Genomic DNA, 23,836 nt, shown 5'->3' with positions numbered 1-23,836 from the left:
GAGAGAGAGTGAGAGCATGAGTGGGGAGAGGGGCAGAGGGAGAGGGAGAGAGAATCCCAAGCAAATTCCCTGCTGAGCACAAAGCCTGACGCAGGACTCGATCTCACGACTCTGAGATCATGACCCAAACCGAAACCAAGAGTCAGACCTTAACTGACTGAGCCACCCAGGCACCCCATCATTCAATAATTATTTATTGAATATGAACTCCAGTACATATCGAGCATAATGTTAAACCCCAGTTAAATAGCAAATGAGTAAGGCAGACATAGTCCCTGACTTGCTGGGTCTTATCTTTATAATGCAGTAGATTTCTAATTGTAAAATAATGAACGCCTCTCCTTTTATTTACATGCTATTTTATAACTTTGTAAAGTTTGTATTTCTATTTGAAGAGGTTCTATGCATTCTTCTTCTTCTTCTTTTGGCTTTATCTAACATATTATTTTAAAATTTGAAGGTAAGGTTTTGTTTTGCTTCGATATAGTATCTTCTGTTTTCTGCTGCATTATAGGAAAGATACTGAGTAAAACACAGGCATTCACACATTGGTGTGTTTGTGGTGTGTATTGTGTGTTTGTGTATATCTTCTATTTAAATTCTTTAGGCTTTAATATTTTCTTGGGATTTTTAGATAATCATACAATAAGTTAAACATTTTTCTCCCATTTTCCAATTGTTATAACTTATTAAGTACTTCACAGCTTATGGAATCGGCCAGAATTTTTAGAAAAATATTAAACTTAAAATAACTTAGCAATAAAATCATCTGACCTTACAGGCCAGTTATTTGTCCATTTAGGTATTTAATTCTTTCTGAACCCTTTTGATTGATTTATCTGTTCCAGATATTCATCCATTCAATTTATCTAAATATTTTATCATGAGCTTTGTATTTACTTATAGTTTATAAAATTTCTTTTTTATTATAAATTCTTTCTCATTTCTGATATTACTTGATTTCTCTCTTTTGCTTAGAAAAATTGTTAATCTATTTTAAAGTTCTCAGCAACATTTGGTAGTTCCGGATATTGTTCTGAATATACCGGAAATATGTTCTGGATAACATGAAGTGCAAAGGAATTCCTTGGAAAAATATGGAATAGCTCAAATGAAAAGTTAGACAAGACTTCCAGAAGGACACGGATCAGGGCCGTAGTGTGGATAACAGAAATCGATGGGCATTTCGAATTTCAGGTTCCTTCCCTGACCGTGGATGAGCTCCAACTTTTTTTCATCCTGTGTTACTCAATATTCAAATTATTGAAAAAGAGAGTCTTATCAGTATCGTTTTATATTAATTATTGCTCTATAACAAATGACCTCCAAACTTAGTGGCTTAAAACCAATGTTTAGGCGTGCCTGGGTGGTTCAGTAGGTTAAGCGTCTGCCTTTGTTTTCTTTTCTTTTTTTTTTTTTAAAGATTTATTTATTTATTTGACAGAGACAGACACAGCGAGAGAGGGAACACAAACAGGGGGAGTGGGAGAGGGAGAAGCAGTCTTCCCACCAAGCAGGGAGCCCTATGCGGGGCTCGATCCCAGGACCCTGGGATCATGACCTGAGCCAAAGGCAGACGCTTAACCAACTGAGCCACCCAGGTCCCCCAAGTGTCTGCCTTTGGCTCAGGTCATGATTCTAGGGTCCTGGGATTGAGCCTCACATCTGGCTCACTGCTGGGTGAGGAGGCTGCTTCTCCCCCCACCCCCTCCTCTGTGCTCTCACTATCTTTCTCAAATAAATAAAATCTTTTTTTTAAAGATTTTATTTATTTATTTGACAGAGACAGACACAACGAGAGAGGGAACACAAGCAGGGGGAGTGGGAGAGGGAGAAGCAGGCCTCCTGCTGAGCAGGGAGCCCGATGCGGAGCTCGATCCCAGGACACTGGGATCATGACCTGAGCCGAAGGCAGACGCTTAATGACTGAGCCACCCAGGCGCCCCTCAAATAAATAAAATCTTAAAAACCAAACCAAACCAATGTTTATTATCTCACAGTTTCTATGGGTCAGAAAACTGGGTTGCAGTCAAGATGTTTCCTGTTGCAGTCAAGATGTTGCCTGGGTCTGCAGTCCCCTGCAGGCCAAGCTGGGCTGGATGATCTGCCTCCAAGCTCGCCCACATGGCTTGGTGTTTGGTTTTGCCAATTTTAAATACAGTTTTATTTAAGACACTGCATTTTCCACTTATGATACAGTACATGTAAGTTGCAATATTTCCTTTCCCTGTGTACATATTCCATATTCAAGTATCAAGAATGCCCAATTATTTACTATAGCACCTCAACTTTGAAATTACCATGGCATTTGCTACACACATGGGTCCTTCAATATTTTGTGTGGAACAATGGTAAACCTATGCTTAGGTTGGCTGAATCAATCTCTCCCATGAAAGGCCCAAGGGAGATACCATCATTTGGAGGAGCTCCACCACCAGGGAAGCCCCAGACATTCCTCCTGATATGCCTCCTGCACTCTGGGATAGGTTGGTAGTGATGGGGTTGCAGTCTTTCTGTTGATGTTCATATTCTTTCTCCTCTGTAGTCTGATTTTTATCAAGCCATTTGATGATTTCATTACTCTTGTCAAGAATTTTTGGTTTGTCCTCAAAGTAGATCTTGCCTTGAAGTTTTTCATCTTCAATAGCTGCTTGAATGTTGAATGCACAGGATGCAAGCCAGTTCTTGGAAGGCAGAGACAATGGGAATGTCGCTGTCATCAATATCAAAATTGACTTCCATTTGAGGAACCCTATAGGGTGCAGGAGGTGTTGTCTGTGTGTTCAAACTCGCCAAACAGGTTATTGTCCTTGGTCCTGGCACACTCACTTCCATAAACCTGAGTAAACACACCAGGCTGGTTGTCAGCATAGGTAGTGAAGGTCTGGGTCCGCTTGGTTGGAAAGGTGGTATTGAGTTTGATGAGGATAGCCATGACTGCCAGTGGTTATAATGCCAAGGGGAAGAGTGACATCCATGCACAGCAAATATTGAAAATTTTTAGATTTGTCTCCATGGAGGATGGTTGCCTGGACCTCCCAGTTCCACAAATGGGTGTCTTCATGATATGACCATTGACTTCCCCTAGATCTAGTGTTGCAAGAAGAGTGAGCATAAAGTCACAGCACATTTTATGACCTGGTACCCCAATCGACACTATCACTTTTGCTCTATTCTAGAAACTGAAAATGAGTCTCTAGGTGCAATCCACACTCAAAGAGAGAAGATTTAGGCTTGACTTCTTGAAAGGAAAATCAGTAGAGAACTTATTTTAGGCCATCAGAAACAGATCAGAAGTACTGGGTAGCTGGTTAGAAAATGATATGGCAATTTGGTAAATAAGTGGCAACAACATTTTGTGGAATGAGAGAAAACACAAACTAAAATGTTGTCACCAAGAAAGGGAAGAAAAGCTTTTGGATGGCAAAATGCACCATGCCCACTTTTCAAAGACAAAACCCTTCCTTATTTTGATATCTTGAGACATGCTTTTAACTTTATTATTTTCTCTCACCTTTGTGGTTTCCTTTTATATTCTCTTTTCTAAACTGTTAAATTTAATAAATATTTCACTTAATTTGTATGATAAACATGGTTAGATTGTAACATTGCCTGCAAGAATAGCATGGGTCTTACCTCAGTTATTATTATCCTTTAAACATAATATACTTAAAATGCAATAACCTTAAGCATACAACTCAGTGAATTGTTGCATATGTACACTTCCTAACATATCACTTAGACTGGGATAAGGAAGATTTTTGGCTGCCTCTTCCCTATTTCCAGTCTGTATACCCCTCCCCCACTGAAGTTTCTGACATTGGCAAGCATGTATTAATTTTACAATATCTTGAACTTCACATAAATGAAGCATCTTTTATATTGTTTATTTCTAGCATTTGCATTCTTACAATTTTCTAGAAAGAAATAATAGATTGCTTCTTTCGTTTTCAAGGTTTGGGGGGCAGGATGCTCAAGCTTGTTTTTAATATTTTTTTATTACCTTTTTAGTTGAAGAATGTGATTTTTAAATATGATACAGGGGCATCTGGGTGGCTCAGTCATCTAAGCATCTGCCTTTGACTCAGGTCATGATCTCAGAGTCCTGGGATGGAGCCCCACGTCGGGCTCCCTGCTTAGCGTGGAGTCTATTCTCCCTGTCCCTCTCTTTCTGCCCCTTCCCTCTGCTCGTGCTCTCTTTCAAATAAATAAATAAAATCTTTAAAAAAATAAATATAATGATACAACATTAAAACTCTTGAAATATATTGTACGTATTCAGAGAAAGGAAATTCTAACCTTCGTTTTATCCTCAAAGTCATATCTTTATTAGCTTTGCTGAATTAAAGGCAGTGCTTCACATTTCTTATAATGAGCTAATATCTCTAGCAGTGCATCACATTTCTTATAATGAGCTAATATCTCTAGCACGTGTCCATTTTTACAAATAAGTGTATACCATTCAGCATCATTGATCCATCAGAAAGCAAACAATCATTTCCTAGGATAACATTCAATTTAAGTAAGAATGTGATTCCAATTTTAGCTTTATATAGTTCTAATGAACTTTTACTTCTTAGCCATATTAATTTTCAATGAATTTTTGTTACAATCCTAACAGATTTGCTGTATGGTAGCTATTCTTTCCATACTTTACTCAATCATAGACATTGCCCTAAAAGTTTTTATCATTCCTTCAATCCAATTCTCTAGTTCACTGTACATTCCTTATATCTCTATTAAAATTTGAAAATGTAATTTGATAGACTAAATCTTAGGCTTTTAAAATTATATCTGGCTTAATTTCTGTTTTGATATTTATTATAATTTCTAAACATTTGTATGGGCATTATGTTGTCTAAATTTAAAGTAAAACTGAGATGTGTGTCACCATCTGACTTATTCAGGATTTATTCTCATTCTAATTCCCAGTTGGGACATTCTAATTGGTCTAGAAAATTATTCTCAAAAATAGCAAGGCATAATTTTGGAAAACTATGAGGCGGAAATAGGGTTCATTTCTCTTCCATTGTTTCCTCCACCCTAATGAGCACAAAAATAATATTAAGTTCAAACAATATTCTATTACGCTTCTCTGAACTAGAGATGTGTATTATTGAAAGTAATACTTCATTGTACAATAATTGAAACTTCCACTAGATACATGAAAAATAATATAAAGTTCAAACAATATTCTATTACGCTTCTCTGAACTAGAGATGTGTAATATTGAAAGTAATACTTCATTGTACAGTAATTGAAACTTCCACTAGATACGTCTTGTGCACCATTGTAGTCTGGGCCCTGACTTTTGCTCTGGCTGCTACTGGAGCATCTAACTCATGGCAGGCTTCACCCAGAATCTGGGCAACACCCCATTTGTCCAAAGCCCTCCTGTATCTCTTGCTTCCTTCTCTAGGGTTTTGTTGATGCTGTCACTTTTTTTTTTTTTAAAGATTTATTTACTTATTTGAGACAGAGACAGCAGGGGGAGGGGCAGAAGGAGAGGGAGAGAGAGTCTTAAGCAGATTCTGTGCTCAGAGCAGAGCCTGAAGCAGGGCTCCAATGCACAACCCAGAGATCACAACCCCAGCCCAAACGAGAGTCTGATACTTAACCAACTGCACCACCCTGGTGCTCCTGATGGTGTCACTCTTAAAAGGGTGACCTGGAACTTTGGAGGGTCACTCTTTAAAAAAGTAGAGTTATCCCTGACCAAAGGGGGACAGAAACGGTGGATAAATGCTTTTATTCCTTTCTCCAAAAAGACCACTCTGAGACACATTTAATTAAGTTTCTTTACATCTGGCCTTGAGCACAAGTCACCTATAACATTGGCCAACTTAATAAAATTTCCTTGTACTTTTTTTTTTTCCTCTTTCCTTTTTCCCTTTTCTGGGTCTCAACCTTGGATTAGTTAAAAACAAAACAATAATAAAAACCAAATGACCGACACATGAGCCTTTGTATGAGGTTTTTTCTTGGAGGCAGGAAGGGAAGACGACTAAAATAGAGTAAATGTGCACATTTCAGTCCTCTCCTCCTCTCCCGCTGTTTCCAGCCCTCCATGCACTTTTATCTGGCCTGGGTCAACTGGCTCTTCACTTGCTGAGCTAGGGAGGCATTTTCTCTGGGACATGACAGACTGTCAGCTACACCTCCCAGATCTTTGATCTTTCCCCTTTGCTCATGCACAATCCAGAGTGAATGGTAATGACAGGCTGTACTATGTTTTGTGTCTCAAAACAGAACTAGCAGCAGGCGATTTGCTCAAGAAATCAGAGTGCTTGGAGTACCCAACTTGTCATTTGCATCTAGATCTTCTCCAGAAAAGTGGGGATATCAGTGGTGTCTGGTCCCTCTCTTGTTCATTCCGTGTTTGCATTTGATCTGACTGAGTGTAGGCTATAATCCGTATTCCATGCCAGAAAATGTACAACCACTTTTGCCTTTTTGCTTTCTCATCCCTTCTTTGCAAACCACTAAATATTTCATTTTGGGGAAACCTAGAATATAAGTTTAAAAAGATTTGTTTCCTATGCATTTCTATTTACCACATCTGTGGTATTTTAAAAAATATTATATATTTCTCTTAAAATATTTTGTTTCAAGCTTACAAAGTAATAGAACTCATTTTTTGACTTCAGCTCAGATGCCTCTGCTTGATGCTGACCTTTTCTTGATTGTATCCATGAAGCACCTCTAACTTTTCACCTATGGAAAGATTCCCTTTGTTATTTTATTTTTTATTATTTTTTAAGATTTTATTTATTTATTTGTCAGAGACAGGGAGCACAAGCAGGGTGAGAGGGAGGCAGAGGGAAAAGCAGACTCCCCGCTGAGCAAGGAGCCTGATGCATGACTCGATCCCAGAGCCCTGGGATGATGACATGCACCGAAGGCAGATGCTTAACTGACTGAGCCACCCAGGCATCCCCCCTTTGTTATTTTAAACGCCAGTTCAATAACATCATAGCCTTCAATTTCCAATCTATGCTTTCCTTCCTAAGAACACAGGCATGCCCATTATACAGACTGGCATAATTGAATACACTAAAAAAAATGGAGCCTCAGTAAGTGCTTGAAACGCTATCTTTATGCATATTATTTCCCTAACTTCATAGAAAATAGAACAGAAGTCCATATATACTTGAAGTCTCTAAATAGCTGATGTAAATATGCACTCTATGTATATTCTATGTGTGCATAGGTTCATCCTGAGGCCTTTAGAATTTACATTGACTTTGATTTGGGTTTTTCACTGTCTTATCTAGAAAGATCCAATAAGTTGGATAAGAGACAAGTCTCTATGTACTTTTTTAAAAAAATATTTTATTTATTTGAGAGAGAGAGAGCATGAGCAAGAAGGGGGGGAGAGGCAGAGGGAGAAGCAGATTCCCTGCTGAACAGGAAGTCCCACACTAGGATCCATCCCAGGACCCTGAGTTCATGACCCGAGCTGAAGGCAGATGTTTAACCACCTGAGCCACCCAGAGACTCCTCTACTTTATGTACTTTTGAAAGCTAAGTTGTCTACAGTTCCTGTTTTGTTTATCAGTAGAGGTATTTCAAAAAGTCCTCAAATCTTGGCTTGAAGAGAACAAGGAAATATAAAATGGATCAAATGCTTTCAAAAGAATGAATAGAATCCAAAGTTAAGAATTTGATTTTATGTATTTTTACTGTAGGTGTATTTATTGGCCCTCTTACTGAGGCTTACAGATTATATATTCATGACATAATTAAAATTATCCTTAAATTTCTGTCAAATAAGGTCTTTATGAATAATTTGAATCTTTAATTAAAACCCAGCTGTAGCATTTAGTGATAAGATCATTTGGATCTGTTTATAAATTGTGTATCAAAGGTACATGTATTTTTTTTGTATAATGAATTTAGCAAATATTGGGGGAAAGTAAATTTCCATAATCCTGACTTCTAACACCATATATTAGTTTTGCTTGTTTTTGAATATTTTATAAATGTAATCATGCATTTTTCTTTATGTTTAGATTTTTTCATACACTATTATGTTTGTGAATTATTGAGGCATAATACTGTGGTTCATTTGTTCTAATTGATTTATAGCATTCTATTGTATGAGTAAAAATTTATTTGTCCACTTTACTGTAAATTGACTTTTAGGTTGTTTTTCATACTGAGTTAATATAAATAATATTGCTATGAACATTATTGTATATGTGTTTTGGTTTGTTCCCACTAAATAAAAGTATATATTAATGTTAATATTTTTTAGGTGAATATGAAAGAATGGAATTTATAGATAATAGAGAATGCAAATATTCAGGACTAGTAAATAATGATAAGCAATCTTTAAAAGTATTTTTACCGATTTACACTATCAGGAAATTAGTTTTCAGGTGCTCCTCGTTCTTATTAATTTGGTATTTTCTGCCTTTACCATTTTAGCCATTCTGTTATATGCCTGACTTTAATTTGCCTTTCTCTAATGATTAATGAATTTGAGTGAATTTTATATGTGTATTGGCTTTTGGGTATCCTCATCTGTAAAATGCCATTTGAGTTTTTTTGTCTATTTTTTTATGGGTTGGAATTTTGTCTTTTTGATTTACAGATTTTTCTATAATTTTATGAGTCCTTTGCCAAATATGTATAGCAAATATCTTCCTTAAGGATAGTAGTTGATTTTTCTTTTTCTCAGCTCTCTTCAGCTTTATCCCTTTTGAAGAAATCTTTGCTTATGAGGTCTTAAGGGTATTCTCTTATGTTTTCCTCTAAAGCTTTATTATTTCACTTAAACATTAGATCTACAAGACAGCTTGAACTGATTTTTCTGTTTTGTGTAATAGAGATTTGGTTTGGTCTTTTCTATGTAGATATTTAATTAACCTAACACCACTTATTAAAAAGACATTCCCTTCCCAATAGCACTTCAAAGTAACCTATGTTACAAATCAAATGACCTTCTATGTATGAGTCTGCTTCTGCACTTTTGTTCTGTTTTATTAGTCTTCTTGTTGTATTCTAATTGTCTTGCTAACCATACAATTTTCACTGTATTATTAGCTAATATCTCAAACATGCAATCCATTCACAATGCAATTTATTTATTTTTCACAATAATAAATAGAATTTTCTATTTCAGAATGCTCAATTTAAATTTTTTATAACTTCTCATATTCAATTAGGTCTTCAAAGTTTTTGCCTCATAACGTAGTTGATGAAGACTCTATTCTTAGAGTAGACATGACAACTAAACAATTTTCTTCTGAGTCTCTGGTTTTTAATTATCTTCAAAATACGTTTGTCTTGGTGAATTTTTTAGAACACTTGATTTTTCACTTAGTTAAAATTACACAATAGAACTCCAGATATGCTTAATTAGAAATGTTATATTAATTTCAATACGCTGAAAAGGAAATGATTCCACTACCAACCTCCCAGCATTAAGAAACTTAAACTTTTATCTCAAGATAACTCCTGATACAGCATTTAACACAAGAGCCAAATGAAACTGCTGGCTTCAATAAGACCATAAAATACAAATGTAAATTTTAATTTTCTCTTGTTTTGGTTTCTTTTTTTAAGATGAAAAGTAAATAGAACTTCTACTTCCAGTCACGAAGAAGTAACAGTGACTAGATTTTTCTTTTTGCCCCAAACAACCATAAAACTAGATAAAATATATGAAAACAATTTTCGGGAATGCCTGGGTGGCTCAGTTGGTTAAGCATCCAGCATTTGATTTTGGCTCAGGTCACGATCTCTGGGTCATGGGATCAAGTCTGGTGTCAGGATCCACACTGCATTTGGGGCCTGCTTAAGATTCTCTCTTTTCCTCTCTTTCTTCCCCTCCTTATCCCTACTTATGCACGTTCTCTCTCTTTAAAATAAATAAATAAGAGAAAAAAAGAAGAAAGAAAATAATTTTCAGACATTAGACACAAAGAAGCACAAGACAATGATTCCTGAGAGAAGGGAATCTATAAGACGAACCCCACAACTGTCCCTGGTGGAAGGTCTGGGGGAAGCATGGATGGCTGAACCCAAAGCAGAGCCTACTGTGGAACCCATAAATAATTCAGCAGACAATGAAGGAAACTGAGGTTGGGGAGGGAGGATAGGCAGTTGTTAATATTTTTTATTCTTTTCTTTGTATTTAAATATAGTTGAAACCTGTTCTTTAGTGCCAAGTCCTTAACCCATTAATAATTCCCTGTTGAAAATTTCTTTATTGCACAATCCTGCCTTCACTTTTGTTGAATGGCTCCCTTCCCATTTTGTTGTCTGCTTTTAACATTTTTGTGAAAGTTTCTGTAAAGAAAAATCTAGAAAATTCTTTCAAAACTTTCATAAAATCTGTTATTTAGACCAAAGTCTGTCTTCACATAGTTATTAGAGTGCCTATTTGCTGTTTGATTGATTCTGCATGCAAACCGTTAATGTGATGATCTAAGTATAAAGAATCAAAGTGAGTCATAATGTAATTTTATTTCATGTTCACAGGAAATGACAATCTTTTATGGGATTGTATACTTTATACATTCCATTTCCATTATCATCAAGAATAAGCAATTAGTAATTGAGAGAAATTGATTTGAAAAATGAATTGATCCAAAACAGTAGAAGAATCTGGATTTCCTCCTTCATAGTTTTATTAAAATGGAAATTTGCAGCATAATTCTACTTTCTGTTATTTCATCAATTGATTCAAAATTTAATATTCATTTACATTCATTTACATTTTATAAAATTTAATATTCATTTACATTACTTTAATAAAATATAGATTATGTTAAGAATAAATTAGTAGCAGTGTCATAGGAATGAGGTTCAAGATGGTGGCATTGGAAGATCCTAAATTCACCTCTTCCCATGAACACAACAAATTTACAACTACATATAGAATAATTTTCTCTGTTAAAAGACCTGAAAACCAGATAAACAGAGCCTCCACAACAAAGGATAAAAGGGCAGTATCAAAATGGGTAGGAGAGGCAGAGACATAATCTTGCAAAATAAAACAAATACCACCCCAGGCATAGCAATTCACAATCAGGAGAGATCTCAAAAATATAGAACTTTTCCTTGAGATGCAGGAGTCTTTGCTCTACATCAGGCACCGCAACCCCTAGATCCTACATAGGAGAGATGAGCCCCCAAAACGCTTGGCTTTGAAAACCATGGAGGTTATGTCCAGTAAAACCATGGAACTGTAAGGAATGGAGAACCTGCTCTTTTTAAAATTTTATTTTATTTTTCATTTTTTAGTTGGGGGGAGAGAGAGAAAGAGAGAAAGAGGAGGGGCAGAGGAAGAGAGAGAGAATCTTAAGGAGGCTCCATGCCCAGCACAGAGCCCAACATGGGGCTCTATCTCATAACCCTAAGATCATGAACTGAGCCAAAATCAAGAGTCAGATGCTTAACTGACTGAGCCACACAGGCACCTCAGAGAACCTGTTCCTAAAGGGCTTGCACAAAGATTCACTTGCCCTAGCACCTAGTGCCAAAACACCATTTTGAAAAGTGCCTAGACCATATGTGAAAGAGATCCACTTAATAGTTTTAAAGGATCTTCTAGAGAGGCAGAAATTTGTTGTGATGCTCTCCAGGGACAGAGACAGTGGTAGGAGCCATTTCTGCTATCTCATTCTAATGTGCTCATGTTGGTGCTGGCAGGTGCCATTTTGGAACTCTAACTTGTGAGTGCCAGAAGGCATACCCCACTGAAGGCTCTTCCCACCTCTGAGCCACAGCCATGCATCAGCCAGGCTAGGCAAGAGCCCTGCCCTCCTGTGTGCTGCCGTCATGCACCACAGCAGACCCAGGTGAGAGCCTATCCTGAACCCACACTGCAGCTACAGTCTCATCAAAGAAGACAGGCATCACAAAGGGAACGCTGTTGAGTGTCTAAGATATAGCACTTAGAGCCCCATGAGACATGTCCTACACAGGGTACTCCTTTAAGACTGGTAGAGGTAGCTGATTTGCCTAATACATAGAAATCAACACAGAGAGACAGGCAAAATGAGGAGACAGAGCAATATATTCCAAATGAAAGAATAAAACAGAACCTCAGATAAAGACCTTAATAAGACAGAGATGAGCAATCTACCTGATAAGGAGTTCAAGGTAATTGTTATCAAGATGCTCACTGAAGTTTGGAGAACTGCGAACTTCAATAAAGAGATAGAAAATATAAGAAAGTACCAAACAGAAGTTACAGACTTCAAGAATACAATAACTGAACTAGAAGGTACACTATGGGGCTCAACAGCAAACTGGATGAAGCAGAAGAAAGGATCAGTGAGTTGGAAAACAAAACAATGAAACTCACCCAGACAAAACAGCAAAAAGAAAAAAATAATTTTAAAAAGTGAAGATATCTTAAGGGACCTTTGGAACAACATCAACAGAGAACATTCACATTATAGGGATAACAGAAGAAGATTAAAGGGCCAGGAAACATAATTGAAAAAAAAATGGTAGAAAATTTTTCTGATCTGGGGAGGAAACAGATCCAGGAAGCCCATAGAGTTCCAAGATGAACTACAGAGATCCATACCAATATACATTATAATTAAAATGGTAAAAGTCAAAGATAGAGAATCTTAAAAGCAGTAAGAGAAAAAAATAATTTGTTACATATAAGGGAAACCTCATGAGGCTCTCAGCAGAATTTTCACAGAAACTTTGCAGGCCAGAAGAGAGTGGCCCTGAAAACTATGACACTGATGAAACATTTTTAAGAATACACAAACAAACTGAAAGATATTCCATGCTTATGGATTGGAAAATTTAATATTGTTAAAATGTCCATACTACCCATCAACAGGTTTGATGCAATACCTACACAAATCCCAATGGCATTTTCCACAGAACTAGAACAAACAATTCTAAAGTTGGTATGGAATCAGATAAGATCCCAAATAGCCAAAGCAATCCTGAGAAAGAACAAAGGTGGAGATCTCACACTCCTTGATTTCAAACTATACTACACTATTGTAATAATACCACTATGGCATTGGCATAAAAACACACACAGAGATCAACTGAACGGAACTGAGAACCCAATAATAAATCCACACATATGTGGGCAACTAATTTATAACAAAGGAACCAAGAACATATAATGGAGAAAGGACAGGCTCTTCAATAAATGGTGCTGGGAAAACTGGACAACCACATGCAAAAGAATAAAACTAGACAATCTTACACCATATATAAAAATTAACTCAAAATGAATTAAAGACTTACATGTAAGACCTAAAATCATAATATTCCTAAAAGAAAACAAGGGGATAAGCAACCTGATTTCAGTTTTAGTGTTGTGTTTGTGAATCTGGTTCTAAAGTCAAGGAAAACAAAATTAAAAAATAAATAAATGTGACTATATCAAACTTACACTAAAAAGCTTCTGCACAGTGAAGGAAACCATTAACAAGATGAAAAGGCAACCTACTGAATGGGAGAACATATTTGCAAATCATATATTGGGCAAGGGGTTAATATCCAAAATATATAAAGAACTCATGCAACTCAACAATAAAGAAAGCAAACAACCAGTTTAAAAAATGGGCAGCGAATTTTAAAATACATTTTTCCAAAGAAGACATACTGATAGCCAACAGACAAATGAAAATATGTTTAACAGCACTATTATGGAAATGCAAACCAAAAGCACAATGAGATACCACATTACACCTGTTAGAATGGCTACTATGAAAGGGCAAGTAATAACACATGTTGGAAAGGATGAAGAAAAAAAGGAACATTCATGTACTGTTGGTGGAAAGGTGAATTGGTGTAACCATTATGGAAAACTGTATTAAAAAATTAAAAATAGATCTACCATATGATCTAGCGATTCCACTTGTGGATATTTATTCAAAGAATACAAGAACACTAATCTGAAAATATATATGCACCCCTATGTTCATTGCAGCATTATTTACAACAGCTAAGAAATTGAAACAACCTTAGTGTCCAAGTGTCCATCAATGGATGAATGAAGACGAGGTATATTTATATATACAATGGCATGCTACTCAGCCATAAAGAAGAATGAAATCTTACCACTTGTGACAACATGGATAGATCTTGAGGGTATTATGCTAAGTGAAATAAGTCAGATGAAGAAGACAAATACCATATGATTTCACTCGTATATGGAATCTAAAGAACAAACAAAGCAATATAAAAGCAAACTCATAGATACATAAAACGAATTTATATTTACAACAAGGAAGGGAATTTAGGGGTGGGCATAATGGTCAAGAGGGTCAACTGTATGGTGTTGGATGGTGACTAGACTTCTTTGGTACCACTTTGTAGCATATACAGATGTTGATTTATAATGTACACCTGAAACTTATATAATGTCATATGCTAATTTTACTTTAATAATAATAATAAAAGAATGAATAAACCTAAGCAAATGGATATATTTTTTCACACTAAATGATGCCAGTTAATTGGTCCACGTTTTCTGTCTACAGAATGCTGAACTCCAACTGACATTACATCAAAATGAAGAAATATTTTAGATTATATGAATGAATAGGAAAATGAAAAATAAGTGTTACTGAATTCAACAGGAGATATGGCAGCACTTGAAATAAATAAATAAATAAATAAATAAATAAATAAATAAATAACAACAACTAATTATCTTAGTAATTCTGAATGAAAACTTTGGCCTCAGTGGCCCTTCACAGTAGGAAGAAAGCCCAGGTCTCTCCCAGTATATGGTAGTCCATGTTATGGCACATGCCAGCCTATGAAATGGGCATATAGACTTGAACAAAGGAGCAAGTCTGAGTTTCCCAATCACTAGATTTGTCATTATGGTACATTTCAGTAAGTAGAGTAGAATCATAATTTTTTCACCTCACTGAAAGGCGTTTTCTGCTGAGCACCATGCAACTGTATCTAAAAGAGATGATGATACTCATGGGCTGAATCTCCCTAAGTTTTGGCAAATGGTTCTCCTAATGGATGGTCATGGACTGGGAGCAGGAAATAAGATTATTTTTAGAATTAATACTGATTAAATTTCAGAGTTATGAGTAGGCAACAAATCTGGACCTCTTACCTCCTTCCTGCTAAAATTTTTATCATTATTGAAGCAAAAAAATTGCTCTCATCTCTTCTCTGGGAAGTTTACTGATGAAGCAAATTTTATAAATCCAAAATGTTCACTGGATATATTTGCTAGGACAAGAGTTAAGAAAAGGAAAACACAAAGTGAAATTTTTCTCATTATCCTGAATCCTTTTATAATAACAATGATATATGTATATTTAAAACTGTTCATATCTAGTGTAGTATTTTGAAGTGACCTAATGGGGAAAAAAAAAAAACTATTGTACAGTCTACTTCTAAACTCTTGATGATGATAATTTTAAACTCTGAACAAGAATATGGGGTGCCTGGGTGGCTCAGTCAGTTGAGCATCTGCCTTCAGTTCAGGTCATGATCTCAGGGTCCTGGGATCGGGTCCTGCATTGGGCTACCTGCCCAGTGAAGAGCCTGCTTCTTCCCCCCTTCTCCCATCACCCACTTGTGTGCTCACTCTCTCTCTTTCTCTATCTCAAATAAATAAATAAAATCTTAAATAAGAATATGAAAAAACATACACTATCTCTATAAGCATCAGTTTCCTCATCTTTAAAACAGAGGTGTTAAACAATATCATCACAGGGTTTTAGGAGGAGGTTCTTTAGAACCTTGCCTTTAGAGAGCTTACAGCATGTAGTTCCTGGATTTGGTAAGTCTTTTCAAATGTCTGCTGTTAGGGAAAAGAAAAAGAAAAAGATCAGAAGACAAAGCAAGCATTAATAAACTCATATACATTCCTATCACATGGAAAAATCTCTAGACTGGGGAGCAAGTTTTCTAGAACTCTCTCCTTGGAAGTGTGACAAGGACTTTGGGAAACAAGATTTCATCAGAGTGAATCTTCCTGGATCCTACAGTCACCCCCTGAGGTCCTAGATTTACTTCATAAAGAACCCCATAGATAACAGCATGGTTTGGGGAACACTGGTGACTCCAGAACCTACTTCCAAATCATTAACTTCCAAATTGCTGTGAGGATTTTAGTGAAGCTTCCTTCCTATCGCATCCTTCATCAGAATGCAATGAAAGATTAAAGCTCTCTTCCTGTATGTTAGGCCAGAGGCTGGCAAAGTCACAGAGAAATGCATTTGAGCAATTAAATTCAAGTCTCAGATGGTCTGAAACTCTACTCTTTCCTAGGTCACGGCGGTTGTCCTAGACCCCCATTTGTATATATCCTTTGAGGGGCATTTAAAAATGATGGCCAGACCAGAGAACAAGCCTTCTTTCCCTGGTGTATGTAGAAGTAAATGAGTCTAAGGAGTAACCCAAACTGCCCCAGAAAAAAAATGTATTACTACTCTGTGAGGTCAGAGGAGCACAGAAAGAGGAGGAATAATGGGAACCAGCTTACAAGAAGAATTTTGTTACACTGCCCCTGAGGACCCAGATGTGTGACCACACTGTTTTGGTAAGGTGGCAGGGAACAGAACAACTTGGGCGGATGAGTTGCAGAGAGAGAATGAGTCAAAGACCTGGGCCTCTGGCAAGGAGAGAAAGTGCTCTCAAAGAGATGCACACAGACAGAGGGGTAGAAGTGAGCTTAGAGGTGAAGCCGGCGGAGTCTCAAACTTTAGAACTGTTTCAGGAGAAGGGATTAAGAACAAAAGCACTTGGGATCATAGCAGACAAGAAGCCCATCTCTAAAATGGAATTTCTACAAGTGAAAGTTAAGCTGGGTCATGGAATCCTCTATTTACTGAGGACAGCAGCTTCAGTGTTGCTAGATCTCCTAAGCAGGGATATTTACTGGTGTGACTATCAGCACCTCATGAGAGGGCAGGCATCCTGACACAGCTTAGAAAAATCCAGATGTATATGTTCGGAGAAACCTCACCACTTTAGGAATGAACACTGAGTCTTAGGAAAAGAGAGTACAAAGGATTTTTAAAAAGCAAGAAATATTAAAAATGGTAAAAAAAATAAAGTTACAAAATTGCTAAGGATGGCCCCTATAATAGTTATACTTAATAGTGAAGAATCAAAATTAAAACATAAAGAAAGAAAAGAGAAAAAGGGTCTACCTACCATAAGCACAAAGAAGAAGAGGTGGCACTATTCTCCCATCTGGAATAGGGCAGGAAACTCTTATCATCTAAGTATTTTTTTTTTCCTGTTGGCCCAAATGAGAAAGATGATAAGTGCAATGCTAATGGTTCATCTTGGACATGAATTGGCTGTGCTCTCAGCTAGTTTATGGCTTCTATTACAGTCAAAGTCAGCAGAGTAGGATTGAGTTCTATCCAAAGAGAATGCATGCAGTAAGCTAAGAACTGCATCCTACCCCAAACTGGGACCACTCCATGTTATGTACATCTACCACAAGGATGTTACATAAGATAGCAAGGTCTAAAATCTCACTGGTTTACCTGGTTTAGCTTCCTGACTGATTAAACCTAGTCCAAAGTTATCTTTAGCTTATTAATCTAAGACCTAGCATTCTAAATCAAGCATACTTAATAAATGAGCCTAATCATATTCACTAAGATTCTCATTTTACCTTTCTTAAAGAATAGGGAATTGATAATATTCTTCAAGAAATTCAAAGAGCCTATTCTGGGAATGAGCTAAAAGAAATGTATCTGAGAGTTCACAACAGAATATAAAACAGCATTCCCTCCAAAGCAGGACCTGTGGAATCCTACTCTTAAAAATTCAAATTTTAACATATACTAATCAATTTATGTCCTGCTATATTTTGCTTAAAATGTTAAAAAAATTATTTTTTCTAATGTGCATACCACATTTGTTACAATAAAAAAACTAAAGTGAATGTCGATGGTTCAGTGGTTGGCATCTTCCTAAAGAAAAACCAAAGTAAACCAGTGGTTTTATTTGGTTGAGTAGAAGCTGGAGAAAGTAAATGACCAAATAATAAAAGTAAGCAGCAAAAACTTATCAAAAAGTCAGAATGTTGTAACAAAAATAGAAACCTTGGCATATGTATTTAGTTAACACATACTTATTGTACGACTAATATATCTCAAATTTTGTTGAGCCCTGCCCAAAAAGTAACATTTTGGGGTTAAAATGCATATTAGGGAAAATATATGAACATTAGCAAAAAAAAAAGAAAATTAAAATCTAGCAGTAAGAGTCCTTTAGCATAGGGGTACAGTTTGTCACTAGAACATTTAATAGGGACACTGAGCTCAGACTGCTTTGTGGAGAAAAGAGTACTAATTAATAAGCAGAATTAAATAAAGGACACTACAGAATAAAAAACTTTTTTCTGTGTGTAGGGAAAGACAAACACAAAATAAGATGGCAATAGAAAATTTAAAAAATGTTTAAGAAAAGGCAAATAATTGAATACGAGATGAGAACAGGAGAAAAATATATACAAATATTTTTTAATGATTTTGCATTGAGGAAGAAAAAAACTAATTCTGATACCATGATACTGTATTAGACATCAAAGAATGGGGAGGAAGCACATAGACCTTAGGGCCCAGTGGCTTCGGTTCATGTCTTAACTCATAAGAGGGACAGGAGAAGTAGTGTTCCAGGACTTCAGCACTTCAGTTGCCTTATGTGAAAATGAAGAATAATAGTCCCAGAATTCTGGGCATCTCCAAGGGTGAGCATAGAGCTGTCCAAGGCCACTTCCCACTCATGTTCAAACTTTTTAACTTATAAACTGTTCATTATCATATTTCTGTATCTTTTGTACCATTTATAAAACAGAAAAATCCAAGAACAACCAAAATACTAAGTATTTGCATCATTCCATGAAATGAATATTACTTCAAAGGACCACTTCCATTTCCAAACATTCCAACCCAACCCAAACTTGTCCATAATCCTGTAAAACTTGACAACTTTTTAACATGATTTCATCACCAAAATTTGAACTTTGGAAGTGATATCAATAGATCGACTAACAATTATTTAATTATTAACTATATAGAGTTGTTACTCTATCCAACCAGCTTTCAACAGATGAACATTTTGTGGAGGTTTTAATTCAATCTTTCATTATATTTGATCATTAATATCATTATTATCAATTCAATTTAGTAGTACCAATTATACCAATATTATGATAAAAGTTGCCTTATGAGTTAGAAGATTATTAGAAAATTGGTTTTAAATATAATAGCCTTTGCTCAGCCTTTCCAGCAAAAGCAGCCCTTGCCCTCATGAGAAATGTCATTGCTTAGGGTACAAATCAAAAGTGAAATTTCAGCTAATTTTGGATTCTAAATCTCTCATGGGAATATTATCTCATGCCATCAGGTTGTACTGATAACGGTTCTCAATGGGCCTTATCTTTAAGTAGTGTCCATTTTTCCTCACTGGTAAAATTCTTATCAATTTCCAATTCCAAATAACTGAAGAATTGAGTACATGTGAATTTTGTTTATGAGTGGAACTTGGTAGTTTGAGAGCACCCATGCAAATTACACTGTCCAACTATGAATTTTCATAGCCTAGAAGGACCATAAGTCTCTCATAAAATCATTCCTTGTGCTTCTGCTGCCATGATCCCAGGCCATTACCCTTAGGCAGATGAAGCAACATTAGAATTATTCCAAGTGTTTATTCACAAGGTGCTGTCAGGGTCATTGACACATAACATACAGATGACTCCAGATTAAATGCTTCTTAGATCAGCTGAGGCCCATGCTAGATCTTTAGCTCGAAACAAATGAAGTGATTTCTGTAAGCAGTTAGCTAGACCCTTAAGGGCATCAGTAAATAAAGCTAAGAGATAACATCTTTTTTTTTTAAATACAACTTTGGCTTTTATTCTCATTGTTTAATCACAAAAATAATATTAATATATTGTTTCTAATATTATATATGTTTCGTTACTGATTCTATCAACTGTTTACAAGACTAATAAGAGATAACATAATTTTCTTGTTCTCAGCCTCTCACAAGGCACTAAGTTAACATAGGCTCCTCTTTTTTGTTTTGTTTTGTTTTGTTTTGTTTTGAGAGAGAGGGAGAGAGTGTGGGGCAGATGGAGAGGGAGAGAGAGAATCTTAAGCAGGCTCCCCCTCCAGCGTGGAGCCCCAATGCGGGGCTCTGTCTCACAATCCAGAGATCATGACCTGAGTCGAAATCAAGAGACAGATGTTTAATGGACTGAGCCACCCAGTCACCCCTAGGCTTTTCCTTTTCTGAATGATCATTTACTGGTTTCTTTTCCAGTATCAGTCATTTCCTCTTCTTTCCATTTATCATTATTTTCACCCGGAGCCTCTGGGGAATGCCATCAGGTTCCATCAAAGGATGACCCACAGAGCTGGTGGCAATGTGACTCTGGCTAATCCAGCTCAAGTACAAATTTATCAGACTACTTCATCTCTTGACTAGGAGAGGGGCAGAAACCATTGATCCTAGCTTAACCAGGTGAGGGAAACACACAACCTATCCCATCACCCCCTTAAGAATTGGGATAGTAAAATTTTGAGGAAGTGCCAAGAGTAATATTCAGCAACCAATCCTTCGTCTGGAACCCATAAACACAATGCAGATCTTAGTACTCTAGGATCAGGGAGATAGAAAAATAAAATAAAATAAAAGTAGGAAAGAAGCTTATGTAAGTTCCTGTGCCATCTGCTATCCCTTCTACCTTATCCTCCCCACAATATTTCAACAATCCAATATTCTAATAATCCAATCCAATATTTCAACAATCCAATAATGATCCGTCTTTATTTCCATGCATATGGAGTTCTAACACACATTCATCCAACTGTACAAGCCATTTCTTCAGTCTTTCCCTGTTGGGGTTACTGTAGAGCAAGAAATCATCCGTAATACCTGGCTTGCTAAAATGTAACATGGAGGCTGCTGAGGGCAGGGAAGGTTTGGAGAAGGGCATGAGCTTTGGAATGCCGAGGCCTGCGTGACAACTCTGCCCTAGGAATGCCGTGGGGAGTTGCCTTCCTGAAGCTTGCTTAGCCCAAACAGCCGCCCCGGGATCTAAAAGGTGTCTGCATTGTCCCCTAGGCTATTTTTAGCAGAACGTGTAGAACATGCAGATTAGCATATCATATCTTTCCCGTAAATAGATCCTCCCAGTTCCAGTAAGACCCCTTGTCCCACTTCACGTGCTTAAGAAACAGAGTGAAAAAGATTCATGATTTGTGATTACCCTGAAGGACCAATAAAAGCTGGAGCAAAGAAGAGCAAACGGTCTGTGTTTCTGAGTGTTGACTCCCTTGCCTTCTCCTCTCTTTCACAGCAAAGTCTGGAGTCATCTTTCATCCATTGGTACAGGGATTGCTGGCCATTACCGGCATTTCCTTACCCTGATGTTTTTGTAAGTAGGTGCTTTAACTACTTCTTTATGGATGGAGAGATATATGATAAGCCCATTGTATATGATGCTCCTTGGACCATTGTAATATTGCATCTAAGGTAAAGTTGTTTCTACCATCAGATAATATATAAGCAGAGGATCGAAACTGAACATTTTCTGTGATAATTCTTTTCCTTTAAGATTTTATTTATTTATTTTAGAGAGAGCATGCAGAGGGAAGAGCAGAGGGAGAGGGACAAGCAGACTCCATGCAGAGCCTGATTCAGGGCTTGATCCCATGACCCTGAGATCATGACCTGAGCTGAAATCAAGAGTCAGACGCTTAACCAACTGAGCCATCTAGGCGCCCTTCTGTGATAATTCTTTTAGAAAGTTAGAACTTAATTACTAGGTATGCAAACCCAAAATAAGAATGAGAATTGGTTCCAGTCAAGACCCACTGATACAGACACCAAGCTAGAGGCAACAGTAAATGCATTCCACCTGCTAGCTATGGTCCACTTCCAGTTAGGCCCCACTAAGTAGGTAGATCTCTTTAGTTGCTTTTAGTTTATGATGGTCTTGTTGACAAGCAGAAATGCTATTAGTCACTTTTCAAATTTCTGAGGATGACAGTAGGCTGCATCTTTATTGTGCCTTTTTTTAAATTTTGCATTACTTGTATCCTTCCACAACCACTCATCTTGTGCAGCAAAAGATCAAAGACAACACAAGAAAAAAATTATAAAAAATTGTGATTAGGGCAAGATGGCAGAGGAGTAGGAGACCTGGATTTCGTCTGGTCTCAGGAATTCAGCTGGATAGGGATCAAACCATTCTGAACACCTATGAACTCAACAGGAAATTGAAGAAAAGAATAGCAACAACTCTCTGAACAGAAAAGCGACCACTTTCTGGAAGGTAGGACGTGCAGAGAAGTGAACCTGAGGCGATATTCGGGAGGATAGACGGCGGGGGAGGGGGCCTCCATTGGCCGCTTCTGGCAAGTGATAGAGCCGCAGAGCACAAAATCAGAACTTTTAGAAGTCGGCTCCGCTGAGGACGTTGCTCCAGTGGCTAAGCGGGGGTAGAACCCTTGCTGGACAGTGTGCTCTCAGGACCCTCAGGGTCACAGAAAGACCGGGGGTGCCTGAGTGTGGCAGAGCTCCAGGTATCGGAGCGGAGAAGCTGGCTGCAGAGAGGGAGCCGAGGTGTGGGCTCTCAGCTCGGGGTTGCCATAAACTGTGATCAGCGGCACAGTCGGGCCACTGCTCCTCCAGCAGGGACCCAAAAAGCGGCAGATCTGGGGAGACTCCCCTTCCTCTCCCGGGAGCGGTGCGGGAGCGCACCGCAGGGATCTGTTGGGTTTGGAGACTCCACACCAAGTCGGTGCCAGAGAGAGAAACGTTCGGTCACAGGCTGGGAAAGCACAGAGTGTGGCCGGAGACCAGGGAAACAGGAGTGATTGACTGCTTTTCTCTGGGGGCGCACTGAGAGGCGGGGCCCCGAGTTCTCGTCTCCTCTGGGTGGAGATTGGGAGGCCACCATTTTCACTCTCGTCCTCCAAGCTGTACTGAAAGCCTGCAGGGAACAAAAGCTCCTGAGAGCAAACCCAAGCAGATTACTTAGCCCGACTGGGCAAGGGCGGGGCAATTCCGCCTCCAGCAAAGACATTTGGGAACCACGGCAACAGGCCCCTCCCCCAGAAGATCAACAAGAACAGCCAGCCAAGACCAAGTTTACCGATCAATGAGAACGGCAGAACTCCAGCGCTAGGGCGATACTGCACATAGAATTGATGGCTTTTTTACCATGATTATTTAGTCTTTCAAAGTTAGTTTTTTTAACTTTTTTTTGAAATTTTCTTTTACCCTTTTCCAACCAACATTTTATCAATCCCTTTTAAAAAAAAAAAAACATTTTTATTTTTCATTTTTAGAGTCATAGTCTATCCCTTCATAGTAGTTACCTTTATTTTTGGCATATATATATAAGTTATTCCCTCTTTAAAATTTTGAGATACAGTTTCTTCTAACAGATCAAAACATACCCTAAATTTCTAGTGTATGGCTTTGTTCTAGTCTCCTGCCTGATCACATTCTCTCCCCCTTTTTTTTTCTTCATTCCTTCTTTTTTTAATCCTCTTCTTCCTTTTTTCAAACTTCATATCTAATCAATTCCTTTTACAAAATTTTTTATAATTTTCATCTATACAGTCATATTCCATCCCTTCATCATATCAACCCTTATTTTGTACATATATAAGTCTTTCATTCTTTAAAATTTTGGGAGGCACTTTCTTCTAACAGACCAAAATACACCCAAAATGTAGTGTGTGGCACTGATCTATGCACTAGCCTGATCATATGTGATCATATTCTGTTTATTTGTTTTGTTCTGTTTTTGTTTGTTTTTATCTTTTTCTTTTTCTTTCCCTTTCTTTTTCCCTGGTTTCAGGTCTTTTCTGATTTGTTTAGA

General features: G+C 37.3%; 1 pseudogene; it reads right to left on the bottom strand.

The window, feature by feature from the left end:
- Window positions 1-2,328: 2,328 nt before the first annotated feature.
- LOC112834551 (heat shock cognate 71 kDa protein pseudogene) overlaps window positions 2,329-23,836 on the bottom strand; it is a 98,739-nt pseudogene continuing 77,231 nt past the window's right edge.

Source organism: Callorhinus ursinus, unplaced genomic scaffold (assembly GCF_003265705.2).
Source record: "Callorhinus ursinus isolate GAN/ISIS: 27379988/994484 unplaced genomic scaffold, GSC_fseal_2.0 scaffold17, whole genome shotgun sequence".
In the NCBI taxonomy this organism is placed as follows: Eukaryota; Metazoa; Chordata; class Mammalia; order Carnivora; family Otariidae; genus Callorhinus; species Callorhinus ursinus.
Note: the sequence above shows the minus strand (reverse complement) of the source record. Positions and strands in the feature narration are given on the sequence as shown.